Raw genomic sequence first — 10004 nt, forward strand, 5'->3', positions numbered from 1 at the left:
CGGATGAAAAGCCATTAAATAACCTAAAACACATTTTAAATGCAGATTTGTTATGGGTAATTCCTTTTTTTGAAACAGCATTCATTTTTGGTACTATTTATTACTGTAATAAATATTGTAGCATCATGTCTTGGTTTTTTATCTGATTCTGTGTGCAATATAATCTCTTTTTTTCTGTGGTATCTCGGAAGACCAAATGATGAAGGAAAAGTTATTAGAGGGTCAGACCAGGGATATTGTTCCCACAAGCTCATTTAAACCTCAAACCTGTATTGTGCTTATAAACTAAAGGGAAAGTACACCCACAGTTTCTGATTCAGTCTATTAGATATGGTCAAGTAACCCTTTTATTTGGATGGAGGTCCAAAGTCTGCCTTATATCTGAATCAATTGTGCTATTTCTGTAGCAGAACTGTGAATGGATCCATTTGGATGCATGGACTAGTTCATGAAGAAATATTCAATATTATTTTTCCTCTCATCTCCAGGCAATAATGGAAGTGTTTTCATTTTCCATTTTCTTTATATTTGTTTAAGAGCTGTGGAATATAATATCTGTAATAGTATCATGTTTTTTATAGCATTTATTGTCTGGCATATCAAATTATAGAGTGTGATGTAAAAGAAATAGGTGAATCTCAACCCACAATTATATATTCTACCTGTCAGGAAAAAAAATAAGGTTTTATTATTATTATTATTGTTTTAAAGTAGTCTTTTAATCTATAGTCTCTTAATAAAATATTGAGCAGCACAATGAGTTTAACATTAAAAATAACAAGACATGTTTCTCAAATCAGCATTTTGAAATGATTTCTGAAGGATCATGTGACACTGAAGACTGGAGTAATGATGCTGAAAATTACAACATAAATGTATATTAGATGTTATGTTATATATGTTATATTATGTATAAAACATTGCAACTTATATATGTATGTGTAAATAAAACTATATATACAATGTGCAATTACATTTTAATAATTAAATTGTAATTAGGAATAGCAAAATAGCAAAATTTGTGCACTGAAAACATGTACCCTTTTAAATAATGTGCATGTATTTGTACAGGTCTTCTGACATCATTATAACAATACCTGCCTTTTATTATAAATGTGCCTCATTTTGTAAACCTAGCTTTGGCTCCCAGTCCTGTTTAGCATGCAAGATACACCCACGCAGCGCGAACACATTGAGATTCTCTCCAGTCGTACCCACACAGACTACAGTGCAAGAGAAGTGCATAGCCAAAACCTTGTTCTGTTGTTACTCCATCTCCCTCCTTTCTTTTCAACTTCTCTGTTTATTTATACACTTTCTGAAATCTGTATCGTAATCTCACTATTTAATCACATTACAGAAAGAGAGCAGGGCTGTCTGTAAAGCACAAACTTCTCAAATTGATTCATTTCTTATCTCATTTCCATCTAGTGAGGTTCATTCAATCTCTCCATTACAAATATATTTTAATCCATTTTTTTTTTTATATTACACCCTAACAATAATAAAAAAAACAGAAAGAAAACAGAAGACAGAGAGCCTTGAATATTACAGTCAAATTGAATATGTTTCCAATTCAGTGTTCATCAAAAGGTAATTTCAGAAAAGTGACTTTGTTTTCTTTTAGATGGACGTGCACACTAATGCCTTTTTTGTTTCAGGTTTAACACCACATTTTTAAAGCATATGTCATACTAATATGCAAGTGTTTAATGTTTAAGAGTGTATGATTGATAGGACCTCTTGATGGAAATAAATGTTGTGATGTTATTTTCAACAAGATGTGCATACATTTTTGGTCAAGATCTTGTGTTGTCAATGCAAGAGTCCAGCACTCTGTAAAGTCTCCTCCAGCACATCCCAAAGACTTTCAATACATTTAAGATCTGGACTCAGAGAAGCCAATTCATGTGTGAAATGATTATGTGTGCTCCTTTATATTTTGAGCCTGATGAATCAATTAGGGTTAAAATAACTTTTGCATAACATACTACAAACATAATAATCACTGCAATAGTGATCATTAAAGAGTCTATTGAGACTCATAAGCATTTGCCTATTTAAATCCAAACAGTGACTTTTTTTTTTTTGGCCAGTCAGTGCATACATATTAATATAGCTTCATGCATTCTTTTTTTTTCAGCACTTGAAGTTTCATTAAAAAGGCAAAATTGAGTTTTTGTCAAAGATCCGGATCAGATTCAGAATGACGATCGAAACATCGAGTCCATCAACACACTCAAAGCTTCACAGCCCTATAACTCGCCCTGGGTCGACATTTCATTCGGTAACATTAGGCAGTTTTGATTTATATGCTGTTTAATGTTTGATTAACACGTTGTGCGCTAGCAATGATTATGTTGCATGTTTTTGGATACAGGGATTCTGATCCTTTTCAAAAGAGGCATAACAGCGCCCCCTACCATATAACAGAGAAAACAAGGACTGTCAACCAGTCAATGGCGGGGAAAGAGTTAATGGGATTTTACTTCTTTTTTCTGCATGGCAGCTTTGATTCAGTATACATATGATCTTCCATTTTTTTGTGAAGGTCATTGAAACATTTCAGAATAAACAGGTCTACAGAAATCATGATAGGCCAATTGTCCCTCACATAATGGCTGTCATCCTCTTTTGAAGGGTATTCGTTTTCTTTTGTTCATCCCAAACAACATTATCCTTGTGTGAACTTGCTCCTACCTGACCTTGCTTTCCTCGACATGCCGATCACGTCACATTTCTATGGCTCTTTCCCCTTTGAACCCTCAATCATGGACGTCCAATTCGCCTTTGCAATTAAACATACATCTCAACGTCTTTCTCCACCTCTACTGCATCCTTCCGCCCTACTTAATGCTATTCATTTGCAAGCTTGGCAGCCTCACACCACTCTGTTGTGTGCTCCAAACGTGCACGGGTTTCTAAGCTTGGCACAAGCTTTTGGCACCGTTCAGGGTGACACAATAGTTTTTACCAATGCGCCGGAGCTCGGGCCTGTCCAACTGGTGCTCTCGATTGCTGATAAAAGCTCTTGCAGATTTGACTAGGCAGCTGTTTCTGTTTGCTATCTCTATCTCTTTGGCAGGAGAGAGGCAGTGACTTGCACAAAGATGGAGCAGAGATTAAGGAAAGGGTGGGAGAGGTAAGATGGTTGGAGAATAGACTGAAATGATTAAAATGGAGATACTGGGCTGGAGTGGAGGAGATGGGTGATGGTTTCATTAAGACACTGGCTGTGTCCTAACCAAATCCAATGTGATAAGCTGCCGACAAGTTCTGTGACTCCACACAATTACTGCCACACAAAAAAAACATTTAAGTTTCCAGTAAAAATAGATTAAAATCTTTTCTCACCCTAATGTTGTTTTAAAAAACATTACTGACTTTCTTTCTCCAGAACCCAAAAGCTGAAAATGAAGAATTTTGTCATTGTTGACTGAGTGTTTCAAAATGAAAAAAGGATGCAAAAGTACCATACAATTCCATGACTTGTGCGTTATTACATATTGTAAGCTATATGACTAAATAATAATGATAATAATAAGTAGCCTAACCATAACATAACAGTGATGCTAATATAATGGCAGTCATCAGTGCTAAGCTTCATCTCTTCTCCGAGCTGGGTCTGACCACAATACTTCGTCCATATCACAAGATACGTTTTCTCTTGCCAAACATCGAGGGAAGTATATCCTAGCATGGCGTATCCAACCTTGGACCGGGTCAACCTCTATGTCCCCACATGCGTCCTCCATTGCCTGGAGAAGCGTCATTCGGGCAAAGGGTTGGCGATCATACACTTTCCAGCGCCAGGCTGAGAAGAATTCCTCTATGGGATTTAGAAAAGATGATTATAGAGGTAGGTACAAAACTACAAATTGTGGATGGGTGGCAAACCAGTTTCGGACCTGAACAGCCCGGTGAAAACTAACATTGTCCCATATAACCACAAATCTAGCATGCTCCTGATCTGGATCAGGGACAAGCATTATGTAAATTGCATCCAGAAAAGTGAGCATATGGCCGGTGTTGTACCCAGTGTGGCATTGTGTACCCAAGACCCAGAGTGGCATTGTGATGGAGGACCCCATTTTGAGTGATGGCAGCACACATAGTTATATTACCCCCACGATGTCCGGGGACATTGGTAATTGCCCTCTGTCCTATTACATTTCGGTTTTAATGAGGTTGAAGCCGACCTCATCCACTGTTATGGGTGTGTGTTTTGTTTCTTTTATCTCTTGTTTTGTAGGTCGCGGTGGAGATGAGGAACATCTGATTCAAATTAGGAGGTGGAGATATAGGTTCCGGTTTCGTGCATGGAGGGGCGCGCGTACGGGGAAATTACATTATCCACGGTTCGCCTCTTGTTCTGCTGGTGATAGCGGGATTTGGCGTCTATCGGCACTTTGGAAGATCCCATATGGCATAACATTTATTATTGCACTTTGTGAAACCCCTAGATTTATTTAATAAACTTTGTTGGTTATATTGATCGTTTGTGTTGGTTTTCCTATACTGTTGCGGCCACGAGTCGGCCGTAACATCCACATAAATAAATTCATGGCAAATTACATGGGCATCCATCTCCAATACTCTCTGTAACAGACAAAAGGATATACAGATGAGTAAATATGGTATATCTGAACAACTGGAAGTAGTGTTGCATACCTCTACAAAGTCATGTTGCAGATTCTTGACTCTGTCAGAGCCTTGTAAAGTTGTTTCATCATCACTTGGTGCCGTTAGAGGATGCGTTGTATGGTCGACAGGCTTACAGCATTGATGTTGTTAAATATGGTGTCATTGTTCAAGATATGCTGTCTTATCTCTCAAATCCTAAATGCATTGTTGGCCAAAACCATATTTATAATTGATTACCTCTTCCTCACCCTCTTCCTCCTCCTCCTCTTGCTCTCTGTCCATTGTTGCCAGCCATTGTTCAAAACCGGTAATCTGACATTTGACCTATTTATAGGCCTATAGTACTAAAAGCATAATAAAGGCACTTAAAATTACTTTTCCTATAATATGGACGAATAATGGGAAAATGATTTGCATGTAAAGCAGTGATTGGTTAGTGATCAGTTAATAAGCAATTAATGTTTGTGTGTGACCTGGTGAATAAGTTTAGCATTTAGTTAAAGTGTTTTGAAAAAAGTGTTTTATGCAATTGAAAACAAAATGTCAAAGGCTGAGAAATAACTTATGATTTTGGAGATTTGATGTGTAGTTTTGCACTTTGAGTTAGAGGTCTCAAAAAACCGTGTGACATGAAAAAGAAAGAAAGTGTGTAAGCAGTTTGAAAAAAAAACTGTAAGAGTACCAGTGAATTAATTAATGGATGAATGAGCTCGTATGTGAGTGAATGAGTCAATGAATGAATGCATGAATGCATGAATTAATTAATGGAGTCAATGAATGAATCAATGAATGAACGAGTCAATGAATAAGCGAATTAACAAATTTTAATTAATTAACAAAACTGCTTATTGATTTGAGTCATTATTTCCATGGAGAGAATCTAAAAAGTGTAAAAACAGGGAATTTTAACTTTATTATAATTTTTAAATATTGTAAATATTAAAGATAAACAAACATAATACTACATATGATTTTATATATATATATATATATATATATATATATATATATATATATATATATATATATATATATATATATAGATAGATAGATAGATAGATAGATATATATATATATATAGATAGATAGATAGATAGATATAGTCACAGCCGGCTCGCAAGCAGCGACAAAGAAGGAGATCACACGTTACAGTGGTATGCAAAAAGAATAACATTTATTAAAGTAAAAGTAATTAAGTAAGAGAATAGACCAAAACGGGACCAAGACAATAACTAAGACAACAACAAATTGGCACGAGGGGAGAATGCGCCCCGTCATGACTGAAGGGAGCTGCTTTAGTTTGCTGGCATCAGTTCTAGCACAGGTGTAAACCATCAGTCATCATGACGTCACTGCCTCAAACTCCAACCTACAAAACAAGTGACAAAGGATAACCGAACCCACACAATATGACCATTAAACCATATATATTGCTGGAATATATTAACCTAAATGCAAACAGTTGTTAATTTTATGTTCATGTGTGTGTGTGTGTGTGTGTGCGTGTGTGTGTGTGTGTGTGTGTGTGTGTGTGTGTGTGTGTGTGCGCGCGCGTGTGTGTGTGCGCGTGTGTGTGTGTGTGTGTGGCACTTACCTCCTCCATCACAAACCTAGTTTTACTACAAGCCAATCAATCAGATTTGAAGCAGCCATTACGGAAAACAATTGCTATTTTCCTTTACATGGTGGGACTATCTCCATGATAACTATGCTGAAGTGTTTAAAACCGTCTGCTATTTCCAGTGCCATCAAGTTGCAGATTGTCTTGTCAGATATAATGGCATTACACTTTCAAACACAGGCATATAAGCTATAGGCACAAAAATAGATTCTGTTTAACGCAAAATCTTTTTAGAGACTTTATGGCTTCCTCTGCCCTGCTTTCCTCCTCCTGTTCTCTTTCAGCCAAAATCCTTCAGGCATTAACACTACTCGATCTTCCTCACGGTGCTAAATGTAACATCTTGGCTGGCTGTTGGCTGTGGATAAGCTGAGTAAGCAGAGTTTCTTTAGATGTATCGCTCTTTTATTGCTGTAAATCAGAAACGTGAATCCTTTGAGCTTGATGGCTCATTCACAGAGCTCCATAATGCTCTCTGGGCCAGGAAACAGACTCGAGGAAGTGGATTCCTTATACATCACACTTTTGTTGGACACTTTTTGCTTTTGGCCTTTTGCCACTTTGTATTGGCAGTGATACTTGAGAAAGTTTAGGAGGAGGGGAACGAGAAACAGGAACAGATCTCAAACACACACGCATTAAGCGCCACAGCTTTGTTCTAAGCGCTAGGCCACAGTTCTGATGTTTGCAGCTTCTTTCGCTTGTCACAGAGACAAAGACATATAGCCTTATAAAAATACAGCCTATAAAAATAGCATTTAAAAGATCTGAATCTATCTGGGTCATTCTCAGGAAACAATGCCATTTATGCTAGAAAAAAAATATTTTTAGTAATTTAATTTGACAAGGTTATTGCTGAACAACCTATACAAATAAATAAAAATGTGATATCATTTATCTGTCCATCCTTCCATCAATCCATCTATCTATCTATCCATCCATCTGTCTATCTATCTATCTATCTATCTATCTATCTATCTATCTATCTATCTATCTATCTATCTATCTATCTATCTATCTATCTATCTATCTATCTACACCCTCTGCTATCCATTCTTCCATCCATCCATCCATCCATTAGTACCCTCTGCTATTGAAAACACATTTTCCAATTACGGTTTTATTCTTTCATGGAAACCCAGAGCTAGTGAAGCGTGAGAATACTCCAGGTAGCATCAGAAGCGCATCAACAGCGATTCTTGCTAAATTAGTTTGAGTGTAATCCCACCACACACAGAACAGATGCATAATCACTGAACTGCTGAGACAAGCTGTGTTCATATCTGTGCAAGAGACAGAAGAACATTTTCTTTCAAGAGTGTGTGTTCATCCAGTAGCACATTCCTTAAGATGTCTCAGAAAGTGTATGTGTTGCAGGGAATTATTTATAATTGTGCTAATTAAGCCTTGCCCTTTGAAAGACAAAAGGACACGTAAAAGAAATTGTTAAGAACATTATGAGATTTATTAACAATTAATGGTTATACATCATGAGTTTGAATGCCTAAGCACTGTAAAGTCTGATTAAGGGTTAAAAATAAGGACCTTGATATAATTAAGCAAGTTCATTAAGTCACTTCTACACTTTGCTTAATTGCTCAATTAGTAAAATTGAACATTTTGTGTTACTTGCATAATAAAATGTATCAAATAAAAAAAAGGAGTATATATACACTTCCATAAAAAAAAAAAAGTTGTATTCATCAAGGATACATTAAATTGATTAAAAAGTGACAGGAAAGACATTTATAGTTTTCTAAAAGATATACTTGTATCTATTTATCAAATTGCAACGAGTTACAGTTTAAAATATATGTTTATATTATATATATATATATATATATATATATATATATATATATATATATATATATATATATATATAATTATTTTTATTTTATTATTATTATTATTTTAATGAATTATAATTAATTATAAATATTTGAATGTTTTAGAATTGACTGTAGCAGAATTAATAGTACAATTATTTAATCAGTTCATCTGATGAACAGAAAGCATAATCAATTATTAATTCTATGAAACATGTTATTTTCCTGGCCAAGAAAGAATAACCTTTTCCAGCTAAAGTAAATCAAGTACTAGCAGTGTAATAGCATAGGTAGCTAGATCAAGATGTTTAAGTGACTTTGATATTTTTGTGAGTGGCAAACACAGAGACAATGAAGTGTGAATATAATGGTTTAATAAATGAAACTACGGTAGGCTACACACACAACTAAACTAAGCAAAGATTGTATACAGAATCAAGAAAGTAAAGACAAGTGAAGAGAGAGAGAGAGAGAGTGAAGAGAGAGAGAGTGAAGAGAGAGAGAGAGAGAGAGAGAGAGAGAGAGAGAGAGAGAGAGAGAGAGAGAGAGAGAGAGAGAGAGAGAGAGAGAGAGAGAGAGAAGAAAAGAGAATGGCAAGATTACAATCAGTTAACCACGACCTACGAGAAACATCAGAGAATCAGGGTCACCTTAACCCTTTAAGCACAATAACTTAGAAAAGCATCTAAAGGCTGCAAACGGGAATTTGCATTGGTTTTGGTTGCTGAACAAGTCCAGACGCAGGAGATTCTTGAGATTCTTGATGATTTTGCAAGTAGTGCGCTGAAACGTTTGGGTTCTTGGTGGTCTACGCTGAATCCAAAGATGTTAACTTGAAGATGAAGTTGCCGGAAGAAGACAGGAGGATGGTGTCTAAAAAAGAGATAGAGCAAAGATCTGAACTAATCAGACACTCTTCAAGGTCCTCTCAGTTCACACCTATTTGGTGAGGTGACCAATCAAAGATAACCGGGAGAAAATCTTTGTTCCACCTTATTTCCATTTGCATGTTCATGCTGGCATGGAGAATTTGTGCAGTCTTTACACAAAAGTATGGTAAAAAAAAAAAAAAAAAAAAAAAATTCATGATGCAATTTATCATTAAATATTGTACACCATTGATTATAAAATCAAAGTTATTGGAAGTTACTCTAACATAACTAAAGAATCATAACTAGTCATAACTAATAAAACATAGGAGAATGCATAAAACACAGAAGAACGTCCTGGTTGCGTATGCAACCCACCGTTCCCTGAAGGAGGGAACGGAGGACGTAGTCGACGCCGACTGAAATGGGATCTCGCTAGAGAGCCTGTCTTCTTCGAGTACTATTGAACGAGCCAATGTAATTGGCGTGCGTGATTCGCATCACACACTCCGCCCCCGCGGCGCGGGTATAAATACGGAAGTGGATGCACGCACTAGTTGCTTTTCGCTGAGGAGCCGAGAGTAACCCGGGGTCAGCGGTGGTCCAGCGGTAGTGGCAAGGGGACTACGTCCTCCGTTCCCTCCTTCAGGGAACGGTGGGTTGCATACGCAACCAGGACGTTCCCTTTCAGTCGATAACGTCGGACGTAGTCGACGCCGACTGAAATGGGATCAACCATTGAACACGCCACTAACGCTGCCACCTTCCAGTGCCTAAACCAAAGCCTCCTGATGCCCCCGCAAACTTAAGGCGGGGAAGGACAGGGCTTAGGCCAGGGAAGTCACTGCTGTTCCTACAGGACCACTGGGAAAGCGTTCCCCGTACGTTGGAAGGAAGGGACGCTGCGGAGCCACATCCAACCCGAGGGAGGTAATGTGGAGAATACACATATAAACTGGGCGGAAACCGGGCAGTCTAACATGTGGAATGTCACTGGGGTGGCTCCCGCCTAAGACAGGGGGAGACACACCGGACAGTGAC

At 37.3% G+C, this 10004-nt stretch overlaps 1 long non-coding RNA gene across 1 annotated transcript in view; it reads left to right on the top strand.

Moving 5' to 3' along the window:
* Positions 1–8738, top strand: part of LOC143714286 (uncharacterized) — a 241646-nt gene extending 232908 nt beyond the window's left edge. Inside the window, exons 2-3 of the long non-coding RNA XR_013195438.1 lie at positions 8452–8547; positions 8666–8738. This is a non-coding gene — a long non-coding RNA (uncharacterized LOC143714286). The remainder of the gene's footprint in view (positions 1–8451; positions 8548–8665) is intronic.
* The last annotated feature ends 1266 nt before the right edge of the window (positions 8739–10004 follow it).

This window comes from Siphateles boraxobius, unplaced genomic scaffold (assembly GCF_051911475.1).
Source record: "Siphateles boraxobius isolate OS27281-9 unplaced genomic scaffold, OSU_SipBor_1 53, whole genome shotgun sequence".
NCBI classification, from domain to species: Eukaryota; Metazoa; Chordata; class Actinopteri; order Cypriniformes; family Leuciscidae; genus Siphateles; species Siphateles boraxobius.